Source organism: Hylobates moloch, unplaced genomic scaffold (assembly GCF_009828535.3).
Source record: "Hylobates moloch isolate HMO894 unplaced genomic scaffold, HMol_V3 SCAFFOLD_3, whole genome shotgun sequence".
NCBI classification, from domain to species: domain Eukaryota; kingdom Metazoa; phylum Chordata; class Mammalia; order Primates; family Hylobatidae; genus Hylobates; species Hylobates moloch.
The window spans coordinates 12379908-12398900 of NW_026652278.1; the positions used below are offsets into that span (position 1 = coordinate 12379908).

Here is an 18993-nt window from a genome sequence, read left to right on the forward strand (position 1 = left end):
CAATAAGCAGCAGAAAACCCACAGATAATTTCGACTTGAAAGTTTGCCATACAAATTAGCATCATTTCTCAACCGGGTCTCAAAACATCCTGCTTGAAGGTAAACAAAAGCTGCCACCATGACCACCATGCTGGGGAACATTCTGGAAGTCTCAGTCAAGAGGTTAGCGGCCAATAAGCAGTGGGCCAGCTCTTGATTCGATCAGAGTTGTACAGGCAGATAAACTTCAGGGCCTGATTCACCCCATCCTTGCAGCTTTTCTCCTTCTGTTAGACTTCAAAGTCGGCCTGGACCACTCTCCAAATAAGTAATGTTTTCACTGAGAAAATCATGCCCCAATTCAAATAGTCAGCTCTGTTTTAGTTGGCACTACGTCCCTTTAATACTCTGAAACTTCTGAAAAGAAAATGTGTTTGTAGTAACATCGTGGTACAATTTTCACACTTAAATTTTTGTAATCAATAAAACTCTTCATCACTTTCAGGATAGTTTAGTAATAAGAAACTTTCTTCTGTCCTTGGCTGTTGTTGATAAAAGTCACACAAAACCATCTTAGACATAACACAAGTTGTGCCCTATTGCCCCTGAGATAAATCAGCCTATGATCCAATTTTTATGTGACAGGAAAGTGAAAAGAAAACAGAGAAAAGTGAAAATGATCTATAGGAAAACACTTTGCAAGAGCCCATCTGTTTGAGGACATGTTTTTTTGAGCTGTGATCTGGCTCATATGATTGGGGAATAAAGTTTGTCATGAAGTGCAGTCTTGTTGAGCATTGTTCGGGGGGGTGGGGGGATGTCGCTAAATACTTTTGGTGTTATTTCGCAAGATGGAATTTAATACCTCTGCTGCTTAGGCTCTCAGGTGACCAGGAAAAAATGGGGAAGATGAATCTTTCATATTTCCAGCAGGAAAAAAATTCCTGGGACGTCTTTACTCCCATTGGTCTCTATAATGAATCTGGCTATGTATGTTCAATTAATTATGAAACATACAAGAACCAATCATAATACCATACAGAAATTAAAAACAAATACTGTCCCGTCAGTAAAGAGTTGTTGTGGAGCATGGACAACATACCTCTGTTAAGAATGTGGAAAACAGGGTGACAGGGAGTGGCCTTGAAATAATTTTTATTTTGGAAGGCTCTAGGAAAATAAAAAGAATATTGAACATTGGATCTGGGCTCATGACAAGGGGGTGCTGACAAGATTATGTCTTCTTGGTGCTTCCAGGAAAAGGAGTTAATTGGATCTGTGGTTTTTAGATTTAGTTGGTGCTTCTGGCATGGCTGCTGGATGGAGCGGGTTCTTGGGTTCATTTTCTTGCTGGGTCCTATGCCCAGTTCCACAGTATGAGAGGAAAAGATTCTGCAGTTCATCAGTACCCAGCATGTTTTGACAGCCTGATGCAATGAGACACACAGTTATTTCAGCAACACAGCAAATGTGGATGCCACCAGGCACCAGGGGAAAGGTCCTTTGTGAAGACCCAGGTCTATAGTATTATCTATGCTATTATCTCAAGTCCAAAAGGCAAAGTGAGGAGGAGAGAAGATATGGTTAGAAAATGAAGAATACAGGCCGGGCACAGTGGCTCACGCCTGTAATCCCAGCACTTTGGGAGGCTGAGATGGGCGGATTACCTGAGGTCGGGAGTTCAAGACCAGCCTGGCCAACATGGTAAAACCCTGTCTCTACTAAAAATACAAAAAATAGCCGAGTGTGATGGCACACACCTGTAATCCCAGCTACTTGGGAGGCTGAGGCAGGAGAATTGCTTGAGCCCAGGAAGTGGAGGTTGCAGTGAGCCGAAATGGTGCCACTGCACTCCAGCCTGGCCAACAGAGAGAGAGACACTGTCTCAAAAAAAAAAAAAAAAAAAAAAAGAGAAGAATATAAACTCCAACCACATAAGTCAGGTGACCTGGACTGGATCTTCATTTCCTTACTAATAAAGGGATATAGCTACAACAGATCATCTCAAAAATTACAATCTCCCCCTTCTGCAAATCTCCTAGTCTAGAAATTGATGAAAAAAGTTTTTTATTACAAAGTTAAAGTCCACGTTTATTAAATACCCTAATGTGCTAGCACACCTGTATTTATAAATTGTAGACTTTAATTGCCCTTTATAGGGCTAATGCAAAATTCATTATTCCAAAAAAAATGTATAATCCATTGAAAATATAAATGGCTAATGGCCATCCTGATTGCATCCAAATTCTTGGGTTAGTCGGAGAAATGAGAAAATTCTATTCGTATTGCTAGTTTACAATTTGCACCATCAGCACACTCTCTCCTAGGTGTGAGTGACTAACTTATCCAAACAGTTCAACCCTCTAAATTTCCAACACAAACCAAAGCAACCAAATATAAGAAAAGAAACAAACAAAAACAAGAAAGCAAAACAAGAGGGAAATAGAACTGAAATTCTTGCTTCTTACATCATCCTTAAACAAGAGTATGCCTTCAGCTGTTTCCTTTAAAAGATCAGACATTCCTAGTGTTTTGCATTTGATCACACCAGACATTGGGGAAGAATGAGAATGGGAAAAATGTTTTCTCTCCAACTTACCTCTTTCAAGGGAGATTCCAGCAGGGCACCTGGTGGAGTTTCAGCAAGAAGCTGGCTTTCCATGACTCTTTCCCCTTTTTTTCCCTCCCATATCCTTGGCTTTACTGCAGAAAATATAGAGTATAGCATGATTTCTCTTTGAGGCAGCCATGAAGAAAATTTGGAGAAAATTGTAAGACTTCAGATCTAATTCAGTGTAGCCATTCAGGAGCCATGTGGCTTGGGGCAGGGATCTCTGGGACTCAGTTTCCCCAACTATGAAAGGAAAAATGGAACTACTTGAATGGTCCCCAAGGTTTCATCCAGCTCCAACATTCCTTGGCTCTGATTATCTATAAATTTTTTAGCAAGTTTCTCAGAGATTTATCTTGTTTGCAGAGCTAGAAACTTCTAGAAGGGTTAAAAAAAAAAAACCCAGAGATACCAATTTCATATTATGTAAAGCTATAAGTTTGGAGTAGTCTTTGGTATACCTCTTCCACTCATAAATAAAAATCTTTAGAGATAATTATGATTTGAAATAAATTATTGAGCTAGTTTAGAGTTAACCAAGAAGAAGACATATCGGCACTAAATATTTGCTAATTCCAAGATGACTGAGGTTTTAAATATTTAACTTGTAAATATAGTGATTCAGACAAACATAACTTTATTAACAAGGAAGTTTAGGAGATTAAAATCCAGGAACACCATGCTGCAGTTGGGTCACGTTATACATTGTGCAACCTCGTGAACTCATATTCATTGTTTGGGACAAGAGATTCCAGTTAAGAATGCACGGCTTTGGATTGTGGTAGCCTGTTTCTTCAGATTGCCCTTCATCATTTTTCCTTCCTTTGCACTTTGAAAATTCTATACCTATCTTTGGAGAAGCTTCCCCAAATATCAACAAGTCCCTTGGTACCGCTTTCAACAGGATTTGGAATATTGATACAGATACTTTAGTTACCTGAGTACCATGAGACTCGCACACTTAGTACAACTGTGTGTCATCTTGTGCCCGTTATTCATGCCTCTCAGCTCCAGATTCACCCTTTATTGCCTGCCCTTGGAGAATGGAGAGAGCCCTTTAAATATGTTGCCCTTTCCAGCTGGTATAATGCCAGGCTGTGTTAGTGGAAGGTGCTGGAGAGACGCTGCAGGAGGAAGGGGTTTTTCTTACTGGTTCTGGCAGCTCACTTGTCTCATGCACCTGGCAGGGCTTCTTTAGCACCAGGTTTCTGGTGGCACCAAGGGCTTCAGCAGTGTCCAGCACCTGCAGTAATTGCAACTTTCCCAGCCCCAATCCCCTCAGGGTACACGGTCAGCAGTACCCAGTGGCCAGAAGCTTTGCCTTGTCTCCCCGCAGGGCAATCTCATAGTCTAGTGTCTTGTGTCATAGAGACATCGCTCTGTGAACAGCTCTCCCTGGCACTCTCAAGGGCAGGTTTCCAGCAGGTTCTTCTTGCACAGCATCACAGCAGCTTCCTTGCCATCCAGTGAGCCATGGCCATGCCTTCTCCAACAGGGTCTGGAATTCAGCCCCGAGACTGAGGTGGGTGGGGCGGAGGCTACCTCAGGCTCTCTCCATAAGCCCTAGGTGTGGTAACTGCTCCTTACACCTGCCATTCCTATATTTCTTAGAGTTCTGTTTTTCCAGTAGTAGCCCATCCCCCATGACCCTAATCTGATTTTATAGTTAATAAATCTCAATGTTAAACTTTTCTTATTTAAATTACTGTGTGGTTTCTGTTTCCTGAATGGACCCTGACCAATAAACATCCCAAGGTGAAAATTGACTTGTATTTATGGGAAGATTGAAAGAGAGAAATATTTTAAATCATAACAAATATAGTTAAATTAATCGTTCATTTTTTAATGTTGGGTGGTTAGTTTTGGTGTAAGCTCTCTTCATCTTGTATTACTGTCAGTTAGTTTGCTAGGGCTGCCATAACAATAGACCACAGGCTGAAGGGCGGGAGTAGGGGGTGAGTAGGGCGACTTAAACAACAGAAATTTATTCTCTCACAGTTCTGGAAGCTAGAAGTCCAAGGTTAAGGTGTCAGGAGGTTGAGTGTCTCTTGAGGCCCCTTTCCTTGGCTTGCAGATGTCTGCCTTCTTGATGTGTCCTCACATGACCTTCTCTGTGTGCACACATCCCTGGTGTCTTTCTGTGTATTCAAGTTTTTTTATACGGACACCAGTCAGATTAAGGTCGACTGTTTCAGCCTCATTTTAACTTAATCACGTCTTTAAGGGCCCTGTCCAAATACAGTCATATTCTAAAGTACTAGGGGATTAGAGCTTCAACACACAAATGTTGGAGGGATACAATTCAGCCCACATTATACTGTTTTTTTCTTTTCTAACTTTGGTATTAGATATCAATCATGTAGAAGTAACTCTGCAGTAGTGAGAAGATCATCAGACTTGGCCTTAGAAGACCTGATTTTGGGCCAAAGTTCCACTACTCACCAGCTGGGCAAGTGGTTGAATCTCTTGAATCTCTGTTTTGTCATCAGTTAAAGAGGCTTAAAGGGGCATAACAGGGATTCATTGAGGTCATGCCAATGAAAGTGTTTTAGAACCTACAGAGGACTTTATAAAATGCGAGGCATTCCTTGGTAGGTGTATGAAATCATACATTTTCTAAAAACTCTCCCATTACATTTCATACTTGATACTTATTAAAAGGCATCGCCAACCTATTAAACAAGTGTTAAGTATAAATGATTTGTATAGCCAAAACCTCTTTGGTTTAATGACCATGGGAAAAATTTCTTTGGTCTCACAATTGTCTCTGTACATTCCAGGTCATCTTAAACCCAAATTTTGAACTAGTTATTGCGTTATCTCTTGTTTTCTCATCTTTTGCAGAAGTAATAAGTAATACTTTTAAAGCCTCATGAACTTATTTAATTGACTTAGCCTTAGTTTTTGGAAAAGATAGAAACTACATGGTCTTTAGAATGACAGCCAGCAAAATTTTTGGCAATTACAATATTCACTATAACCTGGTGCTCATTTTACCAAATATCATGGCATCCCCCTCACCAAGTAATTCAGTGCCTGCAGTCAGTCATCTCGCACAGTAAAAAACTGAGGCACCAAGTGTCATTGTCTTGTTCAGGTCCCAAAGAGAAGGAAAACTCATTTGTTGAGGAGTTTTATGTGCAAGGCACATTGCACAAATATATAATTTAATCCTTACAACAGCCCTAGGAAGCAAGTATTATTATTAAACCCATCTTACAGATAAGGAAACTGAGCTTCATAGAGAGTAAACAATTTGTCCAGAGTCTAAATCAGAGATTAGAGCTCAAACTTGCCTGATTTTGCTCTATTACTGCGGGTCTTATCTCTTCCTTTGGTAGCCAGAAGTTATTTACAGTGGTCTCAATTTAATAGTACTATTAGTGGTATAATTTTCACTGGATTCAAAGCAATTAGCAATTTTATCTAATTGAGTTTGAATTATACAATTCTCCAGTGATTAGCTTCATAAGCGTTCTCAGGCTACATCACAAATATTAAAAGTTAAGTGCTGAATCAAAAAAATTTTTGCAAATATTCAATCATGTGCTATAATAGCACTAATTGGCCATTTGCCTCTTGTACATACATAATCATTATCTACAGTGATATTTGTTCTGTTGCCTTTTCAGTTTTCCCTCTGCCATCTGTGTATGCGTTAACTTCATCTGTAGAGCAAGTTGTGTTCATATATTTACCTAGTAAAGGAAAAGGCACTTATGATAACTATTTGTTTTCCTTTTCAACTTTTACATCAGACTCAGCAGCTGAGAAATAGCATATTTTGAAAAATTTAGTCTCTTTCAAGTTTGTGCTAGATCTTTAAAAGGCTTGACATTTAACCCTCCATAGCTTTACTTTGAAATCTTGTTGGAACAATCTGAAGAGTGATCTAATTTCAAAAGGAAAACAGGAAAAAAAAAGTCAAGTCAAACTTTACTGAAATTGCAGAGACAAATCATGAGGCTCAAAGAGAAACTGAATGAGACTGTCGTTGCTTTAATAATGAGAGGGAGGAAATGATGTCAATTTAGTAGGACCATTCATGGGGAACCATTCTCCTTTGAGGTGTCTCTCTTGGAGTTCTTCCCTTACAGGGCTTTGCAGTTCAGTTATTTCAGCATTAACTTCACTCCCTGATAGATAGGTTTCTTAAGATCAGGAATTGTTTAACTCAACCGTATCTCCTATTGGTTATCTTGTCTCAATTGCCTTAATATGGGTAATCACTACCTCTAACTGGACGATTACAGTGGCTTCTAGAAGAGCTTCCTGCCTCCAGTCTCTTCAGCATGACCTCTTATCCACACCGCAATATGATCCAGTCCTAAAACTGCCCCAGCTGATGCCAGATTTCTCCCCATATACCATCTGAACTCCGTCACTGATGCTGAGGGCCTTACAAAATTTGGCCCAAACCAAATACTTTGTTAACCGTGTTTCCCACCATTTCTACTCTTTTCCTGATGCTGCCCCTACAACATGAGAAGTCAACAAACAAGAGGATGTGATATTGAGGAACATCCAATGGCCTGGTGGGAACTTCTTTGGGCTGAGTGCTCGGAGGAGACCTCTTTGAGGAGGTAGCGTTTGTATTGAGATGTTTGGGAGCTGACAACATGCAGAAGTGGGTAAAGAACATAAATAGGCAGACGGAAGCTCAAATGCAGAGGCTATGTGAGAAGACAGAGTCTGGTCTTTTTATATGGACATGATGGAGACCAGTGTTCCTGGAGTATATTAAGAATAGGAGCTGCAGATTAGGCAGGAGGCAGGTTCTGGAGGAGCTTTTTAGCCTTAAGGAAAGGACAGTGGTGAGCCCTTGAAAGTGGGACAGTGAGATGACACAATCCACATTTAGAAAAGACCATCTTGGCTGCTGGGCAGAGTGAAACAGAGGGGACTGCAGTTCCAAACAACTGTTTTCCTGAGTCACCTTCCTGAACATGATCGGTGTATACATGAGGGATTATTTCTTGTTAGTAAATTGTGAGGAGGATCACAATGTCTTTCTTTGGGTCTGCATTTTGAAATTTCCATAGAGTAGGCAGGTGTCAAGGTACTTCTTCGAAACGATGTTGTAGTTTTGCTAACATTTTACTTAATAAAGTCATAAAGCCATTTCTAGCACTTGCAATCCAGAATTAAACATGCAGTAAGTACCTACTGTGGACAAGACGTGGTGCTTGGAGGATACAGAGACAAAGAAAGGTGATTGTTATCCTAGAGAGTCTTAGAGTATAGTAGGTTAGCATTGTTCCCAGAAGCCCATGTTAAAAGTTCTGTTGATACCTCATCTTAAGACTCTTAATGAACCATGTATTTTAGCACTTTATAACATTATGACATTGTATTATTTATATCAGCTTATAATATACTATGACCACCAGGTGATATTTTCACAGCACAGTCACATATTTTTCTATATTTTCCAATCCAATCTATGCAGTTGGTTTTTCCTTTCTCATACTTGGCCTCAGTGACTCATTCTTCTTGGTTTTGGTGACATTTCTAAGGATATTCATGAAATTGAATCTTAGCTGAATACAGCCTAGGATCACTTTAGAGAAGTCTTTCCCCACATAATAAAAAATAGTGTTGATTAAGTGGTTCCAGGAGTGGGGTTGACTGTGGTGTCTCCATAGTGGTATGATAGGTTTCTTCTCAGTCTTTGCAGAAACTGTAGTTAGAAAGTGATCAACTTGAGTCTATTTCTTCAAAGTGGGACTGTAGTTGGGTTTGAGAACAGACTTGAGATTTGCAAGGACTTTGGAAATTCTGAGGTATGTGCCCCACAGTTAAAAAACCATACCTTAGATGAATCTTAAATTCAGCTGATTAAAGAAAAAAATAAATAAAATTATACCTCAGACAAGCAGACTATTTTTAAGGAGAACACTTAGCCTTCTATTCACAACCACATTGGTTGCATTTGGCTCTAGTAGCAAAAATTAAAATCTTGTGTTTGTCAGCAATGAGGCCAGGATGCCTATACCCTGAGTTTGAATATCCAGGAATCATCCAGTGGTTTGCTTTTATTGTTCATAAAGTCAGCAGAGACAAACCACCTGAGTAGTTCCAGATGTTGAATCAACAAGGCCCTACTTCACAGACCTACATGTAAAAAGTACATTTATAGGCCCAAGAAAAGGCTGGGAGGACTGTGCTGTTTAAGGATAGACAGACACTTTCATTCTTAAAACAGATTAAATGTGGGATGTCTAGCCTTGCAGATGGCAGGGGTAGGTGACATTTACCTTTCTTTGGTCACTTGAGGCTTCATGTTGTAATCCACTCTGCTCTGCTCTGTTTGTTAAGGAGAAAGCCCAGCAATTGGTGGGTCAACTCCAGAGGACAGGGCTGTTTTAAGATAGCAAGGCTCTCTAAAATTTTAACAAGATTACTTGAGGGTAACACGGCAAAGGAAAATATCTCCACATTGGCTCAAATGCTGGAGAATATAGAGACATAAATGTGGCTTACAGTTATTAAAGTCTTTTCCATTTCACTGATATTTTGGCATTGAAGCTAACATCATTCCAGGCACCTTGCTTTGTGAGTTGGCTACCTAGGGTAACATTATATAGAGGTAAGAAACGTAGCTTGCATGGGCCTGGGGCCAGGAGGTTAGAATTTTATGCCATAAATCTTAAAACCACTGAAGATATCTTAAATTTAGGTTTATCTGGCACAGCCAAAAAGTGAAAGTTCTGATATCCAGAGTTCCTACATGGCTATAATACATAACCTTACTGAGTGGCAAAGAATTTTTATGGCCACTGGCAAGAATCCAAACAAAGATTCAACTATCTCCCCACAAGATATTTCAGCAGAGTGACCTAAGTTCGTCAAGTAAGGTTCTGGCTCATAAATCTGAGGTTGGAATAATAACATTATTCTATGTGCTAAATATTACATTACAATTAGCAGAAGATGGAAGCATCTATGTTAGTTATATACAGTGTTACTCCATTGTCAGTCGATGAGTTATCATGATGATCAGGTAATCTCATGTACTGTGCAGTAGCTAAAATCTAACGTTTCTTGAGAGGTGATTATGCTTCAAGCATGGTGGTGAGTGAGCTTTAAACATTATCTTGTTTAAGCCTCCCAAGTCACATTATGAAGTAGGTGCTCTTGACAAATGAGGAACCTAAGGCATAGAGCAGTTTTAAGCAATTGCCCAGGGTAATAATGTGATGGAGTTCTCATTCAGGCCAGCTCCATGTTCTCAACCCACACACAGTATTCCACACTCAAGGCCTCTGTCAACAATGATAGCAATTAAAAAAAATCTTGAGCATTTAGAAATATTAAAGACATTTAAAGAATCTATCAAGAATAATGGAAGGCATCTCACATAGCCACCCTCCAAGGTTAAGAAATAAATATTGCCAGCACAGTTAAATCCATCATGTATACCTTCCTCAATTGCCTTCCCTGCCCTCCCCCTCTTCCAGAGGTAACTCTTAACTTGAACTGGATTCTTTTCATTCTCATGCATTGCTTTCTACTTTCACTACATCAATGTACATCCTTATGCTATACATATAGTATGGTTTTATATTTTTGTATGAATGATATATTATACCTTATGTGTTCTTTTACAACGTTTTTTGCCCAATATTGTATGTGACAGTTAATTTTATGTGTCAACTTGACTGGATGAAGGATGCCCAGATAGCTGGGTAAACATTATTTCTGAGTGTGTCTGTGAGGATGTTTCCAGATGAGATGAGCATTTACATTGGGGGACTCAGTAAAACAGACTGCCCTCCCCAGCGCGGGTGGTCATCATCTAATCTGTTGAGAGCCTGGATAGAACAAAAGAGGGAGGAAGGAGAAATTTGCTACTCCTTTTTTCCCCTGCCTCACTGCTTAAGCTAGGACATCTCATCTCATCTGCTGCTCTGGGAGGGGGTTTACACCATCAGCTCCCCCAGTTCTCAGGCCTTCAGATTCAGACTGATACTATACCACTGTTTTTTTTCCCCCACTGGGTCTCCAGCTTGCAGATGGTAGATGTATTAGTCTGTTCTCATGCTGCTGATGAGGACATACCCAAGACTGGGTAATTTATAAAGAAAAAGAGGTTTACTGGACTCACAGTTCCACCTGGCTGGGGAGGCCTCACAGTCATGACAGAAGGCAAAAGGCACGTCTTACATGGTGGCAGTCAAGAGAGAATGAGCGCCAAGTGAAAGGGGAAACGCCTTATAAAACCATCAGATCTCCTGAGACTTATTCACTACTATGAGAACAGTATAGGGGAAACCACCCCCACGATTCAATTATCTCCCACTGGGTCTCACCCACAGCACATGGGAATTATGGTAGCTACAATTCAAGACGAGATTTGGGTGAGGACACAGCAAAACATATCAGTGGTTCATGGGACTTCTCAGCCTCCATAATTGTGTGAGTCAATTTCTCATAATACATTTTACACACACACACACACTATATGAATATACATGTATAATACATGTATATTATATGTATGTGTGTATATGCTATGTAATATATATTATATGTATGTAATGCATATATGTATTATGTAGGTATGTAATTATACATGTATATATTACATAATTCTGTAATTATATATTACATAGCATATATAATACAATATATGTATTAATAAAGAGAACAATGTTATATACATATATGTAATGTATACATATATGCATACATGTAATTATACATATATGTATATATTACATGTATGCATATATGTATATAATATATGTATGTAATATTACATATATGTATATACATATATTATATACATATATAACGTATTGGTTCTCTTTCCTTGTTTCCATGGAGAAATCTGATTAATACATTATATTATTTGTATTTGCAGGGTTTCTTCATGTTGATGTGTCTGGCTGTAGCTCTATTTACTTTCACTATATGAGGACACCCTATTTTTTTCATTTCTCCTATTACAAAAGACACCTTCCAATGAAGCAGGTCAGTGACCGTCAGACCACCTTCTGTGTTTACCGAGATTGATACCAATGTCACTGATTTATTGATAGAGAAACTCAAGCTTAGTTCAGTGCCTTCTCCAAGGCTTCATAGCCAGAAAGTGGCAGGACCAACCCTTGAACTCAGTTCTCCATGGTCTGAGGCTTTCTCTTCCACTGAATGCCGACCTTCTCGGACGGTGCTAAAGCCCCTCTGCTAGGGCTTTTTCTGGCTGTCTTTGAGTGTATTTTTCTTTCTGAGGTTAGAACAACATAAGGAATCCCACTTGGGGCCCAGGTCCCCACGATGCCTCCTCTCCTATACTCTTGAAGGATGCTGAAGGTAGAAGCAGCATGTATCTTATCCCAATCCTTACACCTGAAGGTCTTAATAGCTGTGCAGCAGTAAAGACAACACCTTCCCACCTTCCCTCAGGTGGGTCTGGGGCGGGGCACTCCATTTGTATTTGTAAAAGAGTCCTTTAAAAAAAATCCAAAAACTATATATATATATATAGTTTTTGTATATATATATATATAGTTTTTGTATATATATATAGTTTTTGTATATATATATAGTTTTTGTGTATATATATAGTTTTTGTATATATATGTATATATATATATATATACAAATGAGATGTTCTATGGCTAGAACATCTCACTTATCTTCTGCTCTTGGTACTATAATACAATAGTACTAGTCTGAATCTGAAGACCTGAAAAACAGGGGCACCAACAGTGTAAACCCCAGTAAACACACACACACACACACACACACACACACACATAGGTATATATATATATATATATATAGGCAGGGAAGGTCTGCAGAGTGCTTCCAGGAGGCTGTAGTGTCGGGGTGAGGGGTGTGGGGGTGAAGGTTGAGAAATTTGTTACATTTGGTCCTAATGTTCAATACTTGAGCCTTTGGAGGACATGTAAACCGATCAAAACAACAACAACAACAACAATAAGAAGGCACTGACAGCCAGAAAATATCATGGGAGTCTTTGTTTTGAAGAGGGTAGAGACTGATTAATAAAACTAGAAGCCAATTATTTCCACTAGTCACTTTCTTTTCTCGCAACGGGTAGCACCTTGGCAATGAGGATCATTTAGAAGCAGAAAGATCATCATTGTTTTTCATGGTAAGCATTTCTGGAGGAATAAAGTTGAATGTTTTGGGAGAAATAAAATTTAAAATGTTTTATTGTTTAAAACTTGAGCAAAGTGGTAAAGTCCAAATCAGATTGTAGTTTAATAGTATCATACCAATGTCAGTTTTCTGGTTTTGATATTATACTATAGTTATGTAAGATGCTGTCACTGGGGGAAAGCAGGGTGAAGGCACTGTCTACTATGTTAGAAACTATATGTTTAGTTTAACATCATTTCAAAGTAAAAAAGAAAAGTTTTAATTTTTCTCTTTTAAAAAGAGAAAACTTGAGCAGCCCTGTTTAGATTTTGGGCCAGGCAAGCCTCATCAATAAGGTATTTTATAGCAATGTGCTTAGGATAAATGGAGAGACAGAATTTTGAAACAATGTTTAGCAGCCAGTAAATTGACTGGAAGGCAAGGTTAGTGTTTGTATAGCACCTTAAAAAGTTTACAGTCATCCAGCCTGTTAGAATATATGCCATCCCAACCCCTCCTCCCAAATGTACTGTACCTTAGGGTATCTGAACCATGGTACTGTTGGCATTTTGGAATGAGCGATTCTTTGTTGGGGGGGGGGCGCTGTCCTGTGCATGGAAGGATACATACATATATATTGGCATCATAATTTCTACCCTCTAGATGCCAATAGTACCTTGCTCCTCCCAGTTGTAACAACGAAAAAATATCTCTAGGCATTGCTAAGTGTCCCCTGGGGGGCAAAACTGTCCTGGTTGAGAATCTCTGCTATACTCATGAAACAAATCTTTTATCTGCACTTTTAAAAGAAAATGAAGGCCGGGCATGATGGCTCACACCTGTAATCCCAGCACTTTGGGAGGCCGAGGCAGGTGTATCAAGAGGTCGGGAGTTTGAGACCAGCCTGACCAACATGGTGAAACCCTGTCTCTACTAAAAGTACAAAAATTAGCCAGACATGGTGGTGCATGCCTATAATCCCAGCTATTCAGGAGGTTGAGGCGGGAGAATCACTTGAACCCAGGAAGCTGAGGTTGCCGTGAGCAGTGAGCAGAGATTGCGCCACTGCACTCCAGCCTGGGTGACAGAGGGACTCCATCTCAAACAAAAGAAAGGAAAAGAAAATGAAAACTTGGTGATTTTATAGGAGATTACAATGACAGCACCCTCCCACCTATCCTTCTGTTGGCCTTAAAGCACAAACTCCTTGAGTAGAGATTCTGAATATTGTGTTTTGTTTTCCGAGATGTAGTCTTGCTCTGTCACCCAGGCTGGAGCGCAGTGGCACGATCTCGGCTCACTGCAACCTCTGCCTCCGGAGTTCAAGCAATTCTCCTGCCTCAGCCTCCCAAGTAGCTGAGATTACAGGCACCTGTCACTATACCCAGCTAATTTTGGTATTTTTAGTAGAGACGAGGTTTCACATGTTGGCCAGGCTGGTCTCGAACTCCTGACCTTGTGATCCGCCCACCTCAGCCTCCCAAAGTGCTGGGATTATAGGCATGAGCCACCGCACCCGGCAGAGATTCTGAATTTTTTAAAATATACAATCTCACTCATTCTTTAGTGTCATGAACATGTATGGTGGTATTCAAATAGAAATATTTTCTGTTCTTAAAAAACTGTCTGAAACAGATATGTCAGGAGAAATGTACACAAGATCCCACAAGAACAGAGTGTGTACACTGTTGGCCTTATTGAGTGTCATGTAGACTCGTAATTTCACACGTGAAGGTAACTTGTTACATTAAAACCTTCACAGGCTTTAGTTTATTTAAGCCTCTGGGGCTAACACAGCACATTTCTAAATATTATGGGTTTTGTAAAGGTGCATGGCGAACAAGCAGCCTGCCGGTGCACTGGAAAAGTGATAAAAATCTGCACGGAGCTTAATCACAGCTTTCTCGGGAGTGTATATTTATGTGGTGATGTCAGCATGGTATCCTATAACTGGCTGAAGGTCATGTTCTGTGTTCATCTGCACGGGATTTAGAAACTCTCAAACAGACTTGCTGGAGAAAAATGGCCAGCTGAGTTGGAGCATGGCGGCCCCTTCCCAGTTTGTGTTCTCCTCGAGCAAAGGAACTGAACAAAGAAATCCATCTTTAAATGAATTCAAAACCACAGCGGCTCCATCTTTTGCCACATGAATTATTTGAGTTATTGAGGCTGGCTCCAGTGTCAAGCCGTGTATGTTACCTTAATGTATTTATTTAACCCAGGACTGCCGCGGAGAAGGCAGACCCACCTCAGCACGTGAAGGTCTGCGACAAAGGAAACATTCAGACCAGATCCTGTATAACAAACACATCAGGAACTCCGGACGGGGAAAGATGTTGCAAGCCCAGCACAATGCTGGGCTTTATTCCCCTTGTGGAGTCAGGCTGTAGTCAGCCAAACTGTAAACTGCTGTTGACTGAGCAGACCCAGCCGGATGGCCGACCTGGAGGGAGAGGGGGCTCCAGCCCGGCTGCTCAGAGCCCTGATGGTGGTGCGGACACCAAGTCTGGGGCTGTCAGCGGCTTTGTATTTCCTGTCAGGGCTCAGTATTGGCTGCAGGCAGGAAGGTGGAGTCTGCACCGAAAGAATCTAGAAGCCCATTATCATCACACTCTGTTCCATAAACCCACACAGCAATCTGGCCCACTCCGCCAGGTCCTGGACTCAGGCAAACCTCACTCTATATCTGGAAGGGGAGCACTAAGGTCCCCGAACATTGCTGGCATGTCCCACGTCCTGTGGTTATGGTGGCTCTATAAATGACACACTCACCAGGCCAGTCACAGATTAGGGTAATTCCCGTGGAAGGTATTGGGTTTGTTTTTTCTTAGTTGGTATATTTGGCAATTGGGATGCAGTTCAATGCCTTTGGGTGAAAGTAGGAGCCCAGCTCCCATGAGAGATAGCTTTGTCTTTCCATCAAATCCACCTGAGATGCCACCCACGAAATCCAATCTATTGGCAGGGACACAATTCAAACTAATGTCAGCAAAAAATAATTACCACACATTTATTAATATATGCCAGGCATGTAAGTCCTTCCCAATATCAATATATTCGATCTTCACAACAGCTCTGAGAGGTAAGATTATCCTTATCCCCATCTTATAGACGAAAAAACTGAGGCACAAAGAAATGAGGCAACTTGCCTCCAAGCCACACAGTTCTTCAGCCACAGCTGGTATTCGTACCCGGGTAGACTGGCTGCAGTATTCACTCTTGAGTACCGCCTGATATAGCAAACAGGAAAATGTACTAGCTCAGGGGCTGGGTTGGGTACTGGAGTGACCTGCAGACACACTGGAAGAGCTTCAGGGACTTTATAGCACCTGGCTCGCTCTTTCTGCATGTGTCTGATCCACCCCTCTCCTCTTCTTTTTGAATACCCATTCCCTCCTGCAGCAAGTAGTGAAAAACATGGCACCCTGAAGCCTCAGGGTGGAAAGTGGAAAGTGAGTTTCCTCTCCATTTTCTAAGCCTAGATCACTGTCCCTTGTGGTGAGTTGTGGCACGCACACTCCCCTGTAACACAGCCTTTTCCACGTGATTTTGCAATCCTCCCACAAGTTCACCTCTCTACCTTTTCATCCTGAGTGTGGTTATGTGATTCCTCTGGTCCATCAGACATTAACAGATGCGACACAAACTGACGTTTTAAAAAGGCATCTTCATACCTCTGCTTCTACTCCCGGAGCTGTGCCATACCATAAGAACATGCCAGGCCAGCATACTAAAGGCTGAGGGACCTGTGGGACAGAACCAAGATACCCAAATGCCCCTGCAATGGCCAGACGGCCCCTGGATTGGGAGAGAACCCAGCCAAGAATAGAACTGTGAGGCCAAGCTCAGACAGAATGATCTACCTGTAGACATATGGGCTAAAGGAATGCCCTTAAGCCTCTGCATTTTGGTGTGGTTTGTTGTACAGCAGTATTCAAGGTGGAAGGAATAGGGCATGGTCATTGATACCCCTACCAGGACTATGAAGAGTCAGAGAGTTGGTCCTTGGAGGAAAAGGGGAGCTCTTACCAGACAAAGGGCCATAGGAAAGCATTCTAGACAGCTCAGAGCTTTGTTCTCCAAAACCCCTACTTTTTCTTTCATTTTAGGAATCTTGTTGAGATACTATCTGGAGTCCCTTCTGCAATAAACCTTATGAATTTCCCTTAGATTTAAAAGCTAAAAATCTTTTGATTTTCTTTTTTTAACAATGTACATTTTAAAATTGATTACATTTTCCTTTTTGCTTTGACCTCTAAGAAGCTTAAGGCCAAAACTGTGGACCAAAATTAGTAGATTTTTGAACCTGAAGATATGCATTTTGTTTCACTAAACTTCCCTCTTACTTCATTTTACCATTTTGCCTCTACTTTCTGTTGTCTTGATTTTAAAAATGTTGTTTCTATCTGTCTCATTGTTTTGTTTGTTTATTAAGTTATCTCAAGTTCACTTTGAGATAGGCAGTGATATAAAAATGTAACTAATAACACTGTTATTTTTAACTTCCGGTGAACAGTAGTTCAGATAAACTCAAAATTTATGATCGCAGTACCTTTGACATGACAGGAATTATGGTTTCTTAACATTAAACTGGACTATTAAGAAGTAAATAAGAGGCTGGGCGTGGTGGCTCACGCTTGTAATCCCAGCACTTTGGGAGGCCGAGGCGGGCGGATCACGAGGTCAGGAGATCGAGACCACGGTGAAACCCCGTCTCTACTAAAAATACAAAAAATTAGCCGGGCGTGGTGGCGGGTGCCTGTAGTCCCAGCTACTCGGAGAGGCTGAGAGCTTGCAGTGAGCCGAGATTGCGCCACTGCACTCCAGCCTGGGCGACAGAGCAAGACTCCGTCTCAAAAAAAAAAAAAAAAGAAGTAAATAAGATCTCATAATAAGATAAAGGAACATGAAAATTGCAATGAGATTAGCATAGATCAAAAAAATTTGGTAAGTCAGTCGTCTTGACCATAGGAGAAAATTTCTGTCATGCATTGCTATAGGAGTGCAAATTAGCACAACTGCTGTGTAGAGCAATTGGGCTATGTCATTTACGTTAAATGCATCTTATTTATCTTAAAATGCATATATCCTTTGGCCAGCATTTCTGGGAACGTATTCAATTTTATTTATTATAATAATACATTTTAAATTTAAATTTTAAAAATGAAATAAATTTACATTTTGCATCTGGGAATTTATCTCACAGCTGTTATAGAGTGCAAAATGATATATGGATAAGGAAATTTACTGTGACTTTGTTAGTAATAAAACAAACATTTGGAAACAACCTAAATGGACCTTAATGAAGGACAGGATAAGATGGTACAATCCGTATAATAGTCATTTAAAAATGAGAATAATATCTATGTCATAACATGAAAAGGTCTTTAGGGCATAGCATTAAATGAACAAAGCAAAGTGTAGAACATTGTGCTAAATGTACCACCTTGTGTGTGGGGCAGTGTGTGCAGGCATGCATAGAAGTACATATATTTATTCCTGTGTGCCTACAGAAGATCTCTGGAATAATATTCAAGAAATCTGGTAATAGCTGTGCATTCTAAGGATGAAAGCTGGGTGCCTAGGGTCAGAAGTGGGAGACTTATTTTTAATTTTATATCCTTTTGTAAGTTTATAAAATTTTGTACCATATTTGTGTGTAATCCAGTTTAAAAAATTTTTTCAATTAAATTAGTTCTTACTGGTTTATTGCATAAGGAATTACCACAATTGCTTCTTAGTGGGTGGAAAGAAAATAAATCTAGCTCCTCTGGCAATTTTCTATATTAAGGCAGTTGTGCCATTTATTGAATGACAGCTCAATGATCTAAAAAAAATAGTTAATATGCATGTCCCCAAAAGAATGGCTGTGGCTCATGGAACATAGCTTTATATATAGCACTTATCATTACATTAGACACCATATCAATCCAATACAGCCAACATTTACTGAGGGCCTGTCATCAGCCAGGTCTTTTGTTGGGAGCTGGAAACAAGCACAAAAATCCTACAACTCTCTCTGTCCTTAAGGTAGTCACATAGGTGACTAATATACTGTGATGAATTCTAGTGTCCTTGAAGGCAGGAGCTGTTGGACTCATTTTCATGTCTCTAGCTTCTAGCATATGGTAGATACTTCCAGAAAATTTGTGGAATGAATGAATGAATGAATGAATAGGTGCTGCATTGAATAGGCTGAAGGAGACAAACTCTAGAGAGGGAGGCAACTCGGAAGTAGCAAGTTGGGTCATGAAGAGTTGCCCAAGTCCACAGCTTCGTTACCCAGCACCAAG

The 18993-nt window shown here is 40.3% G+C and overlaps 1 long non-coding RNA gene across 2 annotated transcripts in view; it reads right to left on the bottom strand.

The window, feature by feature from the left end:
• Window positions 1–1151: 1151 nt before the first annotated feature.
• Window positions 1152–18993, bottom strand: part of LOC131382932 (uncharacterized) — a 98045-nt gene continuing 80203 nt past the window's right edge. For both annotated transcript variants that reach the window (XR_009212559.1, XR_009212560.1), the window contains 2 exons: window positions 2579–2682; window positions 1152–1406 (listed from right to left, as the gene is read on the bottom strand). This is a non-coding gene — a long non-coding RNA (uncharacterized LOC131382932). The remainder of the gene's footprint in view (window positions 1407–2578; window positions 2683–18993) is intronic.